This window comes from Manduca sexta, chromosome 28 (assembly GCF_014839805.1).
Source record: "Manduca sexta isolate Smith_Timp_Sample1 chromosome 28, JHU_Msex_v1.0, whole genome shotgun sequence".
Taxonomy (NCBI): Eukaryota; Metazoa; Arthropoda; class Insecta; order Lepidoptera; family Sphingidae; genus Manduca; species Manduca sexta.
Window position 1 is genome coordinate 15,966,451 of NC_051142.1, and position 15,224 is coordinate 15,981,674.

General features: G+C 35.6%; 1 protein-coding gene across 1 annotated transcript in view; it reads left to right on the forward strand.

The window, feature by feature from the left end:
- Nucleotides 1-13,893: 13,893 nt before the first annotated feature.
- The window catches only part of LOC115456188 (fatty acyl-CoA reductase wat), a 50,029-nt gene continuing 48,698 nt past the window's right edge, over nt 13,894-15,224 (forward strand). The window contains exon 1 of the mRNA XM_030185138.2: nt 13,894-14,010. The gene's annotated coding sequence lies outside the window, so the exon portion shown is untranslated. The remainder of the gene's footprint in view (nt 14,011-15,224) is intronic.

The window sequence follows — 15,224 nt, forward strand, 5'->3', positions numbered from 1 at the left end:
GCGGGAATATACAAAGATGTAGAGTAACTTCGACGTAAAATAAATTTTTGATATTTTATAAAATTTTAATTACCTATATATTCATTATTAACTTGTTAATAGTATTGATAAATAAAAAAATACCACATTATAAACAAAGCAAAGATAACGTATTGAAAAAATATTGTGTATTTTTATTGTAAATTTCGAATTCATAGCTTTTAAAAATATGCCTGATAAGCCGTTTTACTTAGGAAAACGCTTTGAAACTAAGTATACGTTGTGTGCCTTGGGCCTGCATTTCGCACAGACGCCTCATAAATTACCTTTTTGTCTCCTCTCATAATTGTGGAAAACTGTACCATTTCGTTACGTCAATCTAGAAAAAACATTTTCATACCATGCTTTTGATAAGGACAAAGCCGTGTTACCGATCTAAGTCTGTCTCATAAATGGCATATTATGTTCAGCATCGATTAAATTTTCCGTTAATTAAAATAAACTATAGATAATGAATGTGTCGAGATCCTCAGATAACATTGAAATTATTTCAAAAGAATTGATTATTTTCTTTACTTTGTAATACTGTAGGATAAAGTTTACTATAATTTATAAATAATAATGATTTATGAATAAGACCAGTAACTATGGATACACGTGACGATCATTGCTAACCATTAAGTGACCTATTTACTCGTTGCCAACCTTTTCTATAAAAATAATCTGTGTTATACAGTCTTACTTATAAACTTGTTTTAACTATAAGAGGTGTTTAAGAATTGTTTAAATAGCTGTCAAAAACGTCACCGGTTTCCTATTTAAAACCTTATTAAGCCGTCCAGCATAATGGACAATATTTACCTCAACGCAACGTTTTCTATGGAATGTGCCGCCTAGCAGGTTCGGTATACTTATCCTTTTTTTTATCTGCACGGCAGTTACTCTATTGCTACTATTGGTAGGTGGAATACGGTTCAGAAGTGCTGACTGACTAGATATGACTGTCTCTCGCCAGCCCGCATAATTATGCCGTGGTCGAAACCTGTGGAAACCATGAAACGCGACACACTTACTTGTGTCACTATGGCGGGATTTTACACCTTGTGCGGTGATCGATATAAGCGAGGATGCAATATACAACCACCAACAACCAACCGCAATACCAAAAGGCGTGAACCGTGACCTACTCGTACATCTTAACCGGTTTAACCAGGTACACCTTTAAATTAATAATAATAAATGAATTTACTCGGAATCTTATATAACAATGACAGTCCACAGGGGCGGCATAGGCATGCCGTCTATAGGGTGAATCCGTCTTTTGCAAATACGGGCGTTCTATTCGAAGGACAGCTTCGACAGCCATATAGGTAAGAGACTCAAAACTCCCTATTTACCTATACAGCTATCAAATCATGTTGGTTACATGTATTTATTAATGCAGTACATGTGTAATTTTACACTTTACCAATTTAATGTCTAACTGTCTTCTGTACCTCTTGAATAAAATAAAATAAAGCTGTCCTTCGATTAGAACGCTCGTAATACCAAAAAGACGGATTAGGCCCGAACAGAACAGGGCCTCTTAACCTTAGTTAACTTAATATTTAAAAAAGGTTTACGGCCGCGGGCTCCTAACCTAGGTTGTATTATAGAAGTCAGTGTTCCACATTTTAACTATGATTTCTGGGACACAATAATAATATCAAGTAGGTACATGTTACAGGAATAACAAAAAATATAATTGAAGTTTCATGTATTCGTGTTAATATTAATCAGCGATTATAAAAACTTGCGTTGTTTATAATTAATAATTACGGTTCGGGTCAAAGGACACAAACTATATTCCGATTTACTTATTATATTCATAAACTTTTTTTTATTGGTGTTACAGCATAAATATTACTTTATACAGCATGTTTATTGCAAGTGGGTAACATGATGGTAACTGATTACCATCGCTCGAGAACACCCACGTTGTAAGGATTTTGAGTGTATTGCCGACTTCCAAAAAAGACGTCGTGATTGAGTAAGGATGTTTTTTATTTGCGTCGATCTCAACTTCACAACACTGTTTTGCAAAGTCAGTTTTCCGTAAAATCGTATAACTCTGCGACTCTTCATTTGTGCTCCAGGCAGAACTATCTACAGCATGTCCTAACAAATTATTACTAATCAAAATATGAATTCAGTATACGCTACTAAAGAGCGGCGAAAGCCTAGTTAGGTGTGGTACGCACTGCCGAGACGAATGTCCGTAGGTTCAAATCCTAAGGATACGCATCTCTGACTTTTCTAAATTTATGCGTGTATTTGTGAATTATCACTTGCTTTAACGGTGAAGGAAAACATTGCGAGGAAACCTGCATACTTGAGAAGTTCTCTATAGGAATTTTGAGTGTGAGTGTTACCAATCCGCATTAGGCCTACATGGTGGACTAAGGCCTAATCCTTCTCAGTAGTGGAGGAGGCGCGTGCCCAACAGTGGGACAGTATATAATACAGGGCTGATATTATTATTATATAACCGTCACACACTTAAAACAAATCTAATGAAACTCGAGAAAGCCCTGAAGCTTGAGAAGTACTAAGACACTCAGTAATAGCTCTTATTTTAACTTCCGCATATTGCATATTAATATAATTACTAAATATAATGAAGATATCTGATGACTACGTAATGAGCGTGGTTCAGTACCATCTATTATCTGTAATTAAAAGTTCAGGGAGATATCGCTTCTATTACTACAGGCTTACCTTCAGGTGACTGTTTTACTTGGTGGATAATAACTGATATTAAAACGTCAGTTGTTTCTATATTTTAGAGCATTTACGCAAAATTATAAAGGTTTAAGCCTACGTGTCATATAAGCGTCTACATGTTTCAAATACAGCGAAGTAGCACAATTAATGGTGCCTTCTGCAGAGGCCCTAAGCTCTCCACTAAGTACTGAGTGTTGTCTGAATGATTTAGAAGTTATATAACCTGCGCTTCTATATCTGAGAGAATAAGTTTTTCTTTTATTTGATCTGTAAGCGTAATATTATGTGCGTCGGTAAATATCCATGTCACAATTAATAAGGACATACGTTCTTAAACTCAACAGTAGATGTTTCAAAAACTGAACAACAAGCTTTATAAAACTAAGCATTATAATTTTTTTAAAAGGTCGACATAGGAATCGAATTGAAGGCCTAACCGGTTTCACAAGCACAGCCTGCCACTACACCTAAGAGGCGGTTTCTTAAAATTTGCAATATTAAAATTGCAATATTTATGGCCACTGTGAGGTCCCATGCAACAACCGGTATTCAGCGGGTCAAGTTGAACTGGATTCGATTCTTGTAAACGCGCCGCAATTATTCAGACATGTTTCTAGAATACATCGAACAACGGTTCCGAGTTCGACATCAATTATGAGATTGCCAAAAAGGCAATATTGATAGGTGTGATAGATTTTTATAAATAACTAGCTGACCCAGCGAACTTCGTACCGCCTAACAATCGATTCTTTAATTTTTTATGACCAGGATACCGGGTCAGCTAGTAAGATAAAAATTTGATAAGTCAACAATTACATTATGTCAAAAAATAAAAATTATATAACACGTAACATTTTTCCGTCGTATAGATATTGACAAATATTGACATTAATATTCATACGATACTAACGTCACTCAATTGTTTTGCCTTCCCGAAACCCATCCACTAACACTTAAACTTTATATTATGGTATTAAAGTTCAAATCGACTCGTAAGTATTATTACGAATCTTTTGTATGGGAACATAGAAAAGTGTTGTTTTTAGACTTTTTTAGGCAATTTTTAATTTTTTCTCTCCGTAAGAACCATCCTCGTAGTTCAAGGAATATTATAAAAAAAGAATTAGCGAAATCGGTTCAGCCGCTCTCGTGATTTTCGCTTAGCAAGACATTCAGCGATTCATTTATGTATTATAGATATTATGGTCATATCTTTATCTCTAGAAGGTAGAGGTACAGACGACTGAGTCGATATTTCTTTACATTGGGGACCACTGTTATTATGTAAAAGCCTTTTATATTACCTGTGCCGGGATTAGAAATACGAATTATTGCTAACTGAGTTACCCCTAATGGTCAGGTTAGGTCTTTATTCTATTGCATTTACTACTGGGGTACTCTGAGGTAGGGTATCTAGAAAAATGGAAGTTTGGTACCATATAGCCGTTAAAATAATACTGTCATTAAGATACAATCACGAAATTCATATGCCATGATTATTCTCAACCATTTGTTACATCTCCTACCCTCGACCTCGAGGCAATTCTTTTGCGCTCGTCCTCAAACCTCGCGTTTCACATACGTACACATTGAACTGTGTGGGTACACTGCTTGGTAGTATCACATTGAGGTCTATACGGACCTGCAAACATTTTCCCATCTTTTTCCTCCTCCTCCATCCTGGGAACTTTGTTTCCTTACCCCACCCTTCCATTACCTTCAAAACTTATTTTGTTTCTTTCTTTCAAACTGATACTAATAATATAATTCCTGTCGTCACAATTCTATTTTTTCTGAATGTAGAATATTATTTAAAGATTTTGTTTCAAGTTAACCTTATTTGTAAAAACCTATGACGCACGAAATATGTTTAGGACTTATTGTTAATAAAAAAGGCTATGTTTTAACACAGTTTTGACGCTATAATGAATGACGCAGACCCTGGAAAATGATTGTTTTAAATACAATGACAAGATGTGCTCCTTATGGTGAACGCCATGGCTGTTTACAAATTGTAACATTAATAACAACAATAACACCTGCCTTTAAATACTAAGTATAAAATTAATACTGCCTATTGCTGACCACAAGCTTCTCTACTACTTAAAGGGATTAGTCTTAGGACCTTAATCTGGTGGTAAGTCTCTCATATGTGAGAGTCCGCCTGGGTATGTACCACCAAAATGTCTATTTTTGCCGTTAAGCAGCAGTGTTTAGTCACTGTTGTGTTACGGTTTGAAGGACATTGTAGCTAGTGTAACTATTGGACATAATAAGACTTAACATCTCATGTCTTAGGATGGCGAGCGCAGTGGAATACCAAACAATACTTTGTAATTCAAGGTGTTGGAGGGTGTTTCTACTGTTTATGGGCGGTCGCATCGCTTAACATCAGGCGAACGGCAAGCTCGTCTCGTCAATCCAAAGCAATAAAAAAAAAAAGAAAGGAAAAGTCTACCACGCTGGCCTAGTGCGGATTGGCAAACTTCATATACCTTCGAAATTCTGATGAGAATTCTATGGCATGTCAGTAAGTTTCCTAATAGAAAATTTTATAATATTTTGGTATAAATCATTTGCATTTATTAATTAACTCTTAATCATAATAAAGTAAATTTCCAAACTAATTACACAACAACATATTGCATACATATTGCTCTTAAAATTATTATTGGTATTTTCATTTTAAATATTAAAAAAATCCTAAATTGATTTTTAAAGATTATTTGTAAATCTTTGCATGTTCCTGCCGTAACTCGTATGCCAAAATTGTATGGAACGAATATTCAAGGCCATTTGCTTGCGGGCAGATCTTAAATCAGGGAGATGGACTGACACAGGAGAGCTCTAATATATATTGCAATAACTAAAATAACATATTATAAATCACAATATCTTGTACCAGAAAACAGTTATCCTTAATGTAGGATAATTGGTGTTTGGTATATCCGTCTATGTTTTTGTCTATAAATAAAAAAAAACTGTTAGGCCTTCCGGCGACCGGCACGTCCCAAATATAAAGGAATCTAGGTGTATAATCTAAGGAAGTGTCTAAGGAATATATAAAAAAAGCAATATAGTAAGCAAGTACTCAAGTTTCATTTCTAATATATATTTGCACATACAATGGCATTGAAATAAAAGTAAGTGCAAAGGTCAAAAAGATGGAAGTATTGTTTATTTATTTATTTATTTACACTTTATTGTACACCATGGATAAAAATAATGTAAGAAGAAAAGAGAAAAAAGTACAAATGGCGGTCTTATCGCACAATTTTTGTTCTCGTCCCGTTCAAAAAATGAATTATAATATTTGAAAATTGATTATTATTTTAAATAATAAATAGCTTTTATTAACTAAGAACTAAAATGGCATTCATGGAATATCATTTGATCAGAATTTCTCTCTTCCTAATTGAGTCGTCCTACCCTGCCCATAGCCAGTAGAAGGATTAAAATTAATATAAGATGACTAGGCACAATTCGTAATTATGCTATGGGTAAAGATCAGTTAATTCGACAGCGTGCAATTACTATAATAATTACAACTGCACGCATGCTTGAGCACATCAGATGGCGTCGTAATTATCGCAAGCAGTTTCGTAATGCCCAAAACAAATAAGCGTGGAGATGGTATGAAATTTTTGAACAATTACCTTTAGCAATTTCTTACGCAAGCCTTTGGTGTAAGTTTTGTACTAGAGAATAGAGATGCTTGATTGTAATATGATAAGATCACGTTTTATCGTCGAAAGGTTAGGCAGAGCAGCAACTACTACACTGTTTCGTCACCATATCCATCCTATGATGTGATTAACGACTAGCCTAGCGTTATATCGTCTATAACTTCCGATCCCGGGCAACTCAAATATCTACAATTCAAAGTAGGTGTTGCTCGCGGCATCGCGCGTGTTAAAAGCTTTTCTGCTACAAAATTTCTTAAATCACGCGCTATCAATACGACACACGCGCCATGTAATAAAAAAAGCGAGATTAATAAATTTTATCGTTTCCTACAGGAGTGAGTATCTTAGTTTATTTTATTACAAATATTCCAATATTTATAGAAACGTTGGCAATTATATTTTCAGTAACATGTCATGACTTACACAATTAATGTTTGATTTGTCTGGTATCTTTAGTTTTATTGATCATAAAAAAAAAAATATTTCATAAATAAAAAAAGCCAGCAAAAACTATATACTATACTGACATATTACATACAAACAGTAGTGTATAAAGTTACTTGGCGAAGAAATGTGCAGTTATATAATTAACAAACATAAAATTTTATTAGGTGTCTGGTGTAGTGATGACGCAAATGTATGATTAATTGTAGCTTGAAGGAGTTATTATAATTAAAATTGCACGTGAGGCCAACGTTCATAAATATCAAACTTAATAGACTACTAGAATAGATGGTAACTAGATAAAAGTAGAGTCTGTCTGATCTACGTAATTTGTTCGCGCATCACATATCTGTAATCGAATGAGGTATATTCCAGATTTAAAAATGATGATATAACTATAAAGATAGTAAACATAAAGATTATTTATATTGAAAATAACAGCGAGGATGGAGTTTCGTCTCAGAGATTTTTTTGATAGTAAATATTCCCTTGGACTTTAGGTGTTAGTTACTTTGCCGAGTTAAGATATAAAAAGACGATAATATGACATGTGGAATAAACAGGCTTATTGTAATCGTCTCAATAATCCATAGACATACTAACATAACTTCGAATTGAATAACAAATTACTGCATTGCTCCGCCCTCGTTAAATTTCGGTGGTATCAGCATAATATGAAGTAATTTATGTAATATATATTGCAAGTGACTATGTGAGTGACTGCCTCGGTGGCGTAGTTGTATTGCATGTCCGGTACAATAGCGCTCTGAGGTCCTGGGTTCGAATCCCGGGTTGGGCAAAGTGATATTTGGGTTTTTCTGCTCAGTATCAGCCCGGAGTCTGGAATTTGTGCCCGATATGGCGATAGGCTCGCCCCCTATCACATCATGGTACGGAACATACTTGGCGAAAAGTGGGTGCCCTAGTTGCGCCTCTGCATACCCCTTCGGGGATAAAATGCGTGATGTTATGTATGTATGTATGTATATTGCAAGTGGTGGCAGCCTATAAGTAAGCACTGCAGTAAGTAGATATTGATTCGTGTATTAATATAACTTTGTCATATAAGGTATACCGTCTTATTGATTGTCCTATTTAAAAATAAAAAAAATAAAAACCATTTTTTTATATATATAAAGAAAACATAATTGATAACGAAAAATTTAACTACGAGTTAGTTGCCTTTTTTTGGATCGTCATAGTTTAGGTAGCCAGTGAAAAGCTGACAGGCTGGCAGCTTAGCTAGGCTACTAACTTTATTACTCTTGCCGACGAGAACGTTGTCTCGTTCCTTCCCTTTCCTTACATATTACGAATTCCTTCTCCTTTTAGTATACTAGTTCCACTTATCGTTCCTTAGTAATAATTCTGTCCCTGCTGCACTTGCAAGATCGTGCTGGTTCTTTCAATAATCTACTTTGAGAATTTCATTGAAAATTTTAATTACTATTATCTTGGTATTGACTTGTCATGAGAGCTTTTTATATGCCTACATGACTATTATACTTTTTTTTTATTTACCCAGCCCGACTCTACGAAGATCCTTCGCCATACTCCTGTAAGGCAAAAACCGTAAGCCTGTAATAGAGATAATGAAAACATAATAAACATTAAGTTAAACGTGAGGTTTTAAATGTAATTCTTAAAAATTGGTTTGTTTTGTAATGTAGTTAAATTAAAAAAAAAACATAAATGTCCGATTAACAGCCTTTATAAATTATGTTAAGAGAGACCTTGTTAATTTTTAAGTTAAAACAATGCTGACAATATGTCAAATTGTAATAGTTTGAGGAAATCTGTTGGTAGGCTTCTTATAAACGAAAATCTGTGACGGTTTATACTTACTTTAGAGTATTGTAGCCATTGCATCTAACAGACATTCTAAGCTCCCATCTAGTTTCGTTCTCCATAAGTCAATTTAATTATACAGGTCATTATGTCCGTCAAAACCGCTCCCGCGTGCACACTGCTGCGAGTATACTTAGCCATAGGAAGACAGTGGTGGTTAGATACTTAATGCCGCAGACGCATGCTTCTTTAGACCTGAACTATAGAATTTAAGTATTGATATTATTGTTAGAATTTGAAGCGATATTGAATAAAATAAAAAGAAATATCATTGACTACACAAATATTTCCATTAAAATTTTCAGAAATATTTCACAAAAATTTCATTAACCAACTGTGCAGTACGCCTGTCGGTGACCGACTGCCTCGGTCTGTTTTTTTTGACATACATTTGTTAGCCTTAAGGGTTGGCTTAGACAACCACACCGGACATTTGGATGAACACTTTAGGCGCTCGCAACCCTTGAAAATTAAATGATCATGCTGAGGGCAACCCACTAACGGGTCACGAACCTCGTCTCAGGACGGTCACTGAGAGAGGATGGAGACATCAGCTATTATGGGATGAGCGTACTAACTATCTGTCAAACGTTCACCCCCCTATTCATAGACATTTTTTATCTAAGGACGGAACATTGCTGTGATAACAAATCTGTTTTTTCAGTGCTGACGGCATGGCAGCCTTCGCAGTGCGTAGACATAGGGCCGCTGTGATTGGCTAATATTGTTGTATCTCAATATTAGCCAATCACAACGGCCCTATGTGCCCAACGGCACTCAGAAACAGCCTTGTTATCACAGCATTACTCCGTCCTTAGATAAAAAATGTCTATGAATAACGGGGACAGTGTTTTTATTCACAAATACCCTCACAAAAATATTTTTATCCTAATATTATTATAATGATAATAATATGCTAATGCGGGTGCAAATGAACAAGTCCGTATTATATTAAGATGTTATTGATTATTTTTTGTTAAAGTTTAATATTTGAATACAATTAATTTTGCATATTACCATTGTGAGATGACAATAATGTATTTTTTTCTAATATTATATACAATAGACTATAAATAGATAAAACTTGTAGTAAGTAAGTACTCAAGCAATTTATTTTGCCTCCATATACAGAAAGATATATGATAAGATATTTTTTGAATATTTATATCCTAATTTAGCTTTTGATCGTGGCTTCATCGTGACGAAAGTGCTTTTCCGGAATAAGGCTCTGCGCAGACGCTGTCGATTTATGTGGGACAAATACTACACTAATGACAGTTAGTTAAGGAACTTCTCTTACATTTTTCTTTCTATGCACATTTCTATATTACATTCAAAAGTTTTTTGATATTGTTTTGACTGACTAGAAGAGTTTGCCATTCGCTTGAAGGTAAGCGATACGACCGCCCATAAACAGCAGAAACTCCATCCAACACTTTCAACTACAAAGTATTACTTGGTATTCTACTGCACTCGCCATCCTGAGACATGAGATGTTAAGTTTTATTATGTTCAGTAGTTACATTGGCTGCAATGTCCTTCTATCCTGCACACAACAGTGACTACACACTGCTGCTTGGGGGCAGAAATAGACATTGCGATGATACCTACCCAGGCGGATTCTCACATAAGAGACCCACCACCAGTGAATATAATGACTAATCAAAATGGCATGTATTTCAAGGTACGCATAATTAGTAAGTTATTTCCACTTCAAAATATTACAAACAATTTTTAACAATGTTTACAGAACGCGTGGTCATTGATAATAATCATACAACGTTGCATACAAGCCAAAGTGAGCGTGTTAATTTTCCGACGCGACGCACAAACTGATCCTTATCTACTTCCTTGCAATGCGCGTACGAACACCTCTCATGTTTATTATCTACATAGTAAATAAAACTAAAATACTATTATAACATTTTAAAATCATAAACCACTGTTCGTCTTTATAATGGTGTATTCAAAAATAAAATAAACTATTAAGGTGCTGTCCCCAGCAAAACGACTTGCTAACCGTATTTTTACAAGCTGTCTACTCGAAATTTATAAAAAAATTATTAAATATCTTATCTGTACAATGTTACTTTAACTTTGGTAGTTTCAAAGCAACCTAAACTATCAATTAATCGACAATATGATAAGTATTTTGATAATTTCAAATTTTCAAAAATACATAAAATTATTTTTTTAAATTAATTATTCGCACAATTCTGCATATTCCTGCCGTAATTCATGCGCCGTAAATGTATGAAAGGAATGCTCAAGGGCGTTTACTCGGGGAAGGTGTTAACCTACGACAATTAAACTTAGGTACTATTATACATACATACATAACATCACGCATTTTATCCCCGAAGGGGTATGCAGAGGCGCAACTAGGGCACCCACTTTTCGCCAAGTATGTTCCGTCCCATGATGTGATAGGGGGCGAGCCTATGCCATATCGGGCACAAATTCCAGACTCCGGGCTGATACTGAGCAGAAAAACCCAAATATCACTTTGCCCGACCCGGGATTCGAACCCAGGACCTCAGAGCGCTATTGTACCGGACGTGCAATACAACTACGCCACCGTGGCAGGTACTATTATAATGAGTACATAATAATATATTTAATAAACAGAACGTACCGGACTCCACGCCTTTCGGCCATTATCAACAAATGCAGTAGAGTCACATTACCGTGCCTGAATCAAAATAATAATAATAATAATATCAGCCCTGTATTATATACTTGCCCACTGTTGGGCACGGGCCTCCTCTACTACTGAGAGGGATTAGGCCTTAGTCCACCACGCTGGCCTAGTGCGGATTAATAGACTTCACACACCTTCGATATTCTTATAGAGAACTTCTCAGATGTGCAGGTTTCTCACGATGTTTTTCTTCACCGTTAAAGCGAACGATAAATTCACAAAGAATACACACATGATTTTTTAGAAAAGTCAGAGGTGTGTGCCCTTGGGATTTGAACCTGCGGACATTCGTCTCGGCAGTCCGTTCCACACCCAACTAGGCTATCGCCGCTTAATAAAAAAATATTTATTAATCAAAAAATAATTATTAGTAATCCCTGGTATTTCAATAATTATTCAAAATGGCGTCTACGACTAACATAAGGTGAGCATGTTTTCTTAAATTAATTTGTGTCCTACATCATGAATTCCAGTAAATTGTGTTTCTGCGGAGGTCCTTATATCATTGCGCTTCTTCAAAGTAAATACGTCTCTTAATTTCTCCCCACAAACAAAAGTCTAACGGAGCAATGTACGGTGACCATAGGCCACGATATTTAGACCCCGCGTTCGATCCATCTATGACCATATTCACTTATATTTAAATGATCACGTACCGCACTTCATCAATAAGGCTGATCGTCATGTTGAAGAAAAATTATTTTAATAGTGCTAAGGGTATGTCCAGGAAATATTGTACCACTACGAATCGTATCCGAATAACTACCGCCAGTCTATCGTCCCTCAATAAAGTACGGGCGATTATATTACTAATAATCCAGGCCCCCACCAATGTATGGGCTGATGTCAAATCGTGCGAGTTACTTTTGTGGTGGGAAACACCATCATGGGACATACTTACGTACGTACTCATGCAACTATAAAATTGTATTTTTTAATTTATAGTTTTTCCCCTACCCCATAAGTAATTACATTTATTGTAATAATGTTATAATGTTAACCACCAAACCATTAGCCAATAAATCTTTTTCTTTCTTTCAATACACTGAATCGCACGGTCTTTGACAATATGTGGATTGCTGACTGCCCAATAATGTTCATTCCTACTATTGTACAATCCCACCTGCGTAAATAAGGCATCGTCAGTTCACGAAACAGCAGTGTTAATTATTGACAATAATCATTGGCAAATTCGTACCTGAAGCTGAACATTGGTATAAAATACAGCTTGCACGCATTGATAGGAATACGGATACCTTGAAAAATAGTTACACGTAATATTTGCTTACACAGCTTTGTTTAGCTACGTCATCGGTGCTAGCACGAGGATCTGGCTTATCACGGCATGACCTCCTTGACCAGTTACATGCGAGTATGTGCTGAACTGCCCAAACTCCAACAACCTTTGGCTGCTAAAATTGTTCCACGCTTGGGTACGCGGAAGTCAATTTCTTGTCTTTGAAAATGATTCACCTTCAAAAAGTCTTTGCGCACCACTTAAAATGAAACACCGAGCCATCTCGTCATCGCGGTTTGAATGACAGATTTAAGTTCACTGAGCCATTGTTAAAAACAGGTCAAATATATCAACATGCCAATCTAAAAATAGCACATAAATTATTCGCATACTTAATTGGGTCACGGTCAACACTGGCTTCTTGGCGAGCGAAGATGGGGCTACGGGTCGCGAGAGTTGCGGAGTGGCAGGAGGTTGTATGTAGGGAAGATCGCATTCAGCGTTGGCAACTGCGCTGTCCATAGCGCAATAATAATTTTAAAATAATCTATCTAATAATAATATTAATCCCGGAAACAAAATATTCCTCTTAAATTGTTACAATCATCGGACTGATTTCGAATACATCTGGGGAAGCAATAGCGAGGCAAATAGCGAAAATTTTTATCTTTAAATTAAGAAAAGTATAGTTTCAATTAAAATTGTTGATTTAATGATAGCATTAGAGGAGCTCCAATGGTTTTATCTTACTAACAATAAAGTCTACTCTAACCAGTCAACTCGTTAAGATTTAGATTGTCTCAAAAGAACTTACCGCATTCGACTATAATGTCATGACGACAAGCCCTCGTCTATTCGTACAGAAATATTTTTACGCACTGTAAAACATTAACACCCAATAGTTTACTTAATGCTATCCAATATAATGCTGATAAGTCGAGAGACGACAAGAGACGCTTAGTCCTTTGACGGTCTACGGAATAATGCCTGTCTTGTTGGATGTTCATCGCTTGACCTCGGAATACGACTCATCGACACAATCACTGTGGTAATCAACCAATGTGTGCTATCCGGTACAGCATATCTCTATCCAGTCGGGTCCATTTATCCAGCACTTTCCACCAGCATTTCAGCCACGGTGACATTAGGATCCATATAATAATGCTGCATAATTAATATGCCTCTTTAACACTTTCATTGAATGCCAAACAATGTTACGTCAAGTGTGTGACGATGGTGCTGGCACGTTCGTTGTGCAACTGCTCGATCAGCAGTCGTCGCGAAGAGTCCGTGTGCGGCACACGACAGTCGCCAGTGTGTATTGTGTTTGTTTTGTGATTTATTCGAATTCGGTAAGTTGCATTTTTGAATTCGGAATACTATTTTTGGACGATTATTTTAAATTAAGAATTTTGGATTAATTTTTAAAAATATTTTTTTTTATTTTTAGGCAAGTTTTATCCTGTGGCGGATTTTTTCGGGTTATCATAAAAATATATTATTATTATTTTTATGTAATAATATACATTTTCTTCTATATAGATATTTTTATAATCATATGATACGTAGATAACAAGATAATAATTTAATTAAATTTAGGTTTTTTTTCTTAGAGTGTAATAAAAAAATCTAATATAATAATAATAATATGCTAAGTGTAATATTTAATTAATAAAATTCATTTACCTTATTTTTTATATATAAAATTTTCATCTGGCTCTAATACGAATAAAATATTTTATTCTACAGAAATTCTTTTTTACAATAATCACTAGATTCTTCACAAAAAAGGGAGAAAGAGGATGCGGTATATTTTTCCCATGTCAAAACGCTTTAATGATTTCGAATTACGACAATCGACGGTTAATTGACCGGTCAAAAAGTCCAAACTCCTTTTGAACAGTTGCGTCAACGCTCGCAGCGTAGAAGTTGAGTCGCGTGAAGCGAGGTCGTGGGTTCAATCTCCGTCCGAGACAAATTATATGATGCGCAACTATTCGCACTATGTTCACGCTTTTATCCTCGAAGAGGTAGACGGAATTCGTGTACCGATTTTTCGTTGCGTATTCCGTCCCATAACGTGATAGGACCTTATCGTATATCTGCCGCTTTCTGGTCTGATTCTGAAACGTAAATCCAATATCAATTTACCCGACCCGTGGTTCGAAGTCGGGAACTCAGCGCGGTCATATCGTAACAAAACTATGCCACTGAAACAATTTGTTAAATTTATTAACTCGTTTCCTATTTCACAATTGAATTATGAGTCAACTATGGCGCTCGCCTGATATTTTTGCTTAGTTTATTAAGCAAGCATGTTGATTTTCTAGTATTAAGTTACTAAACAGTATTAAGGATAGGTGCTCTGCCGGCCTTAGAAGAAAGAAATAGGGATTAGATAGGGGGGTCGATTTAACTTCCGGATACCTTCGATACGAAAAGCAACAGCGGAGATGTTATTTTACGTTCATATTATGGTAAGACTTTGATATATACCACCATCGAGTTGTCTCTTTTTAAGCTGTTGGCAAATGTACAGTATAGAACTGCAACATATAAAATCGGT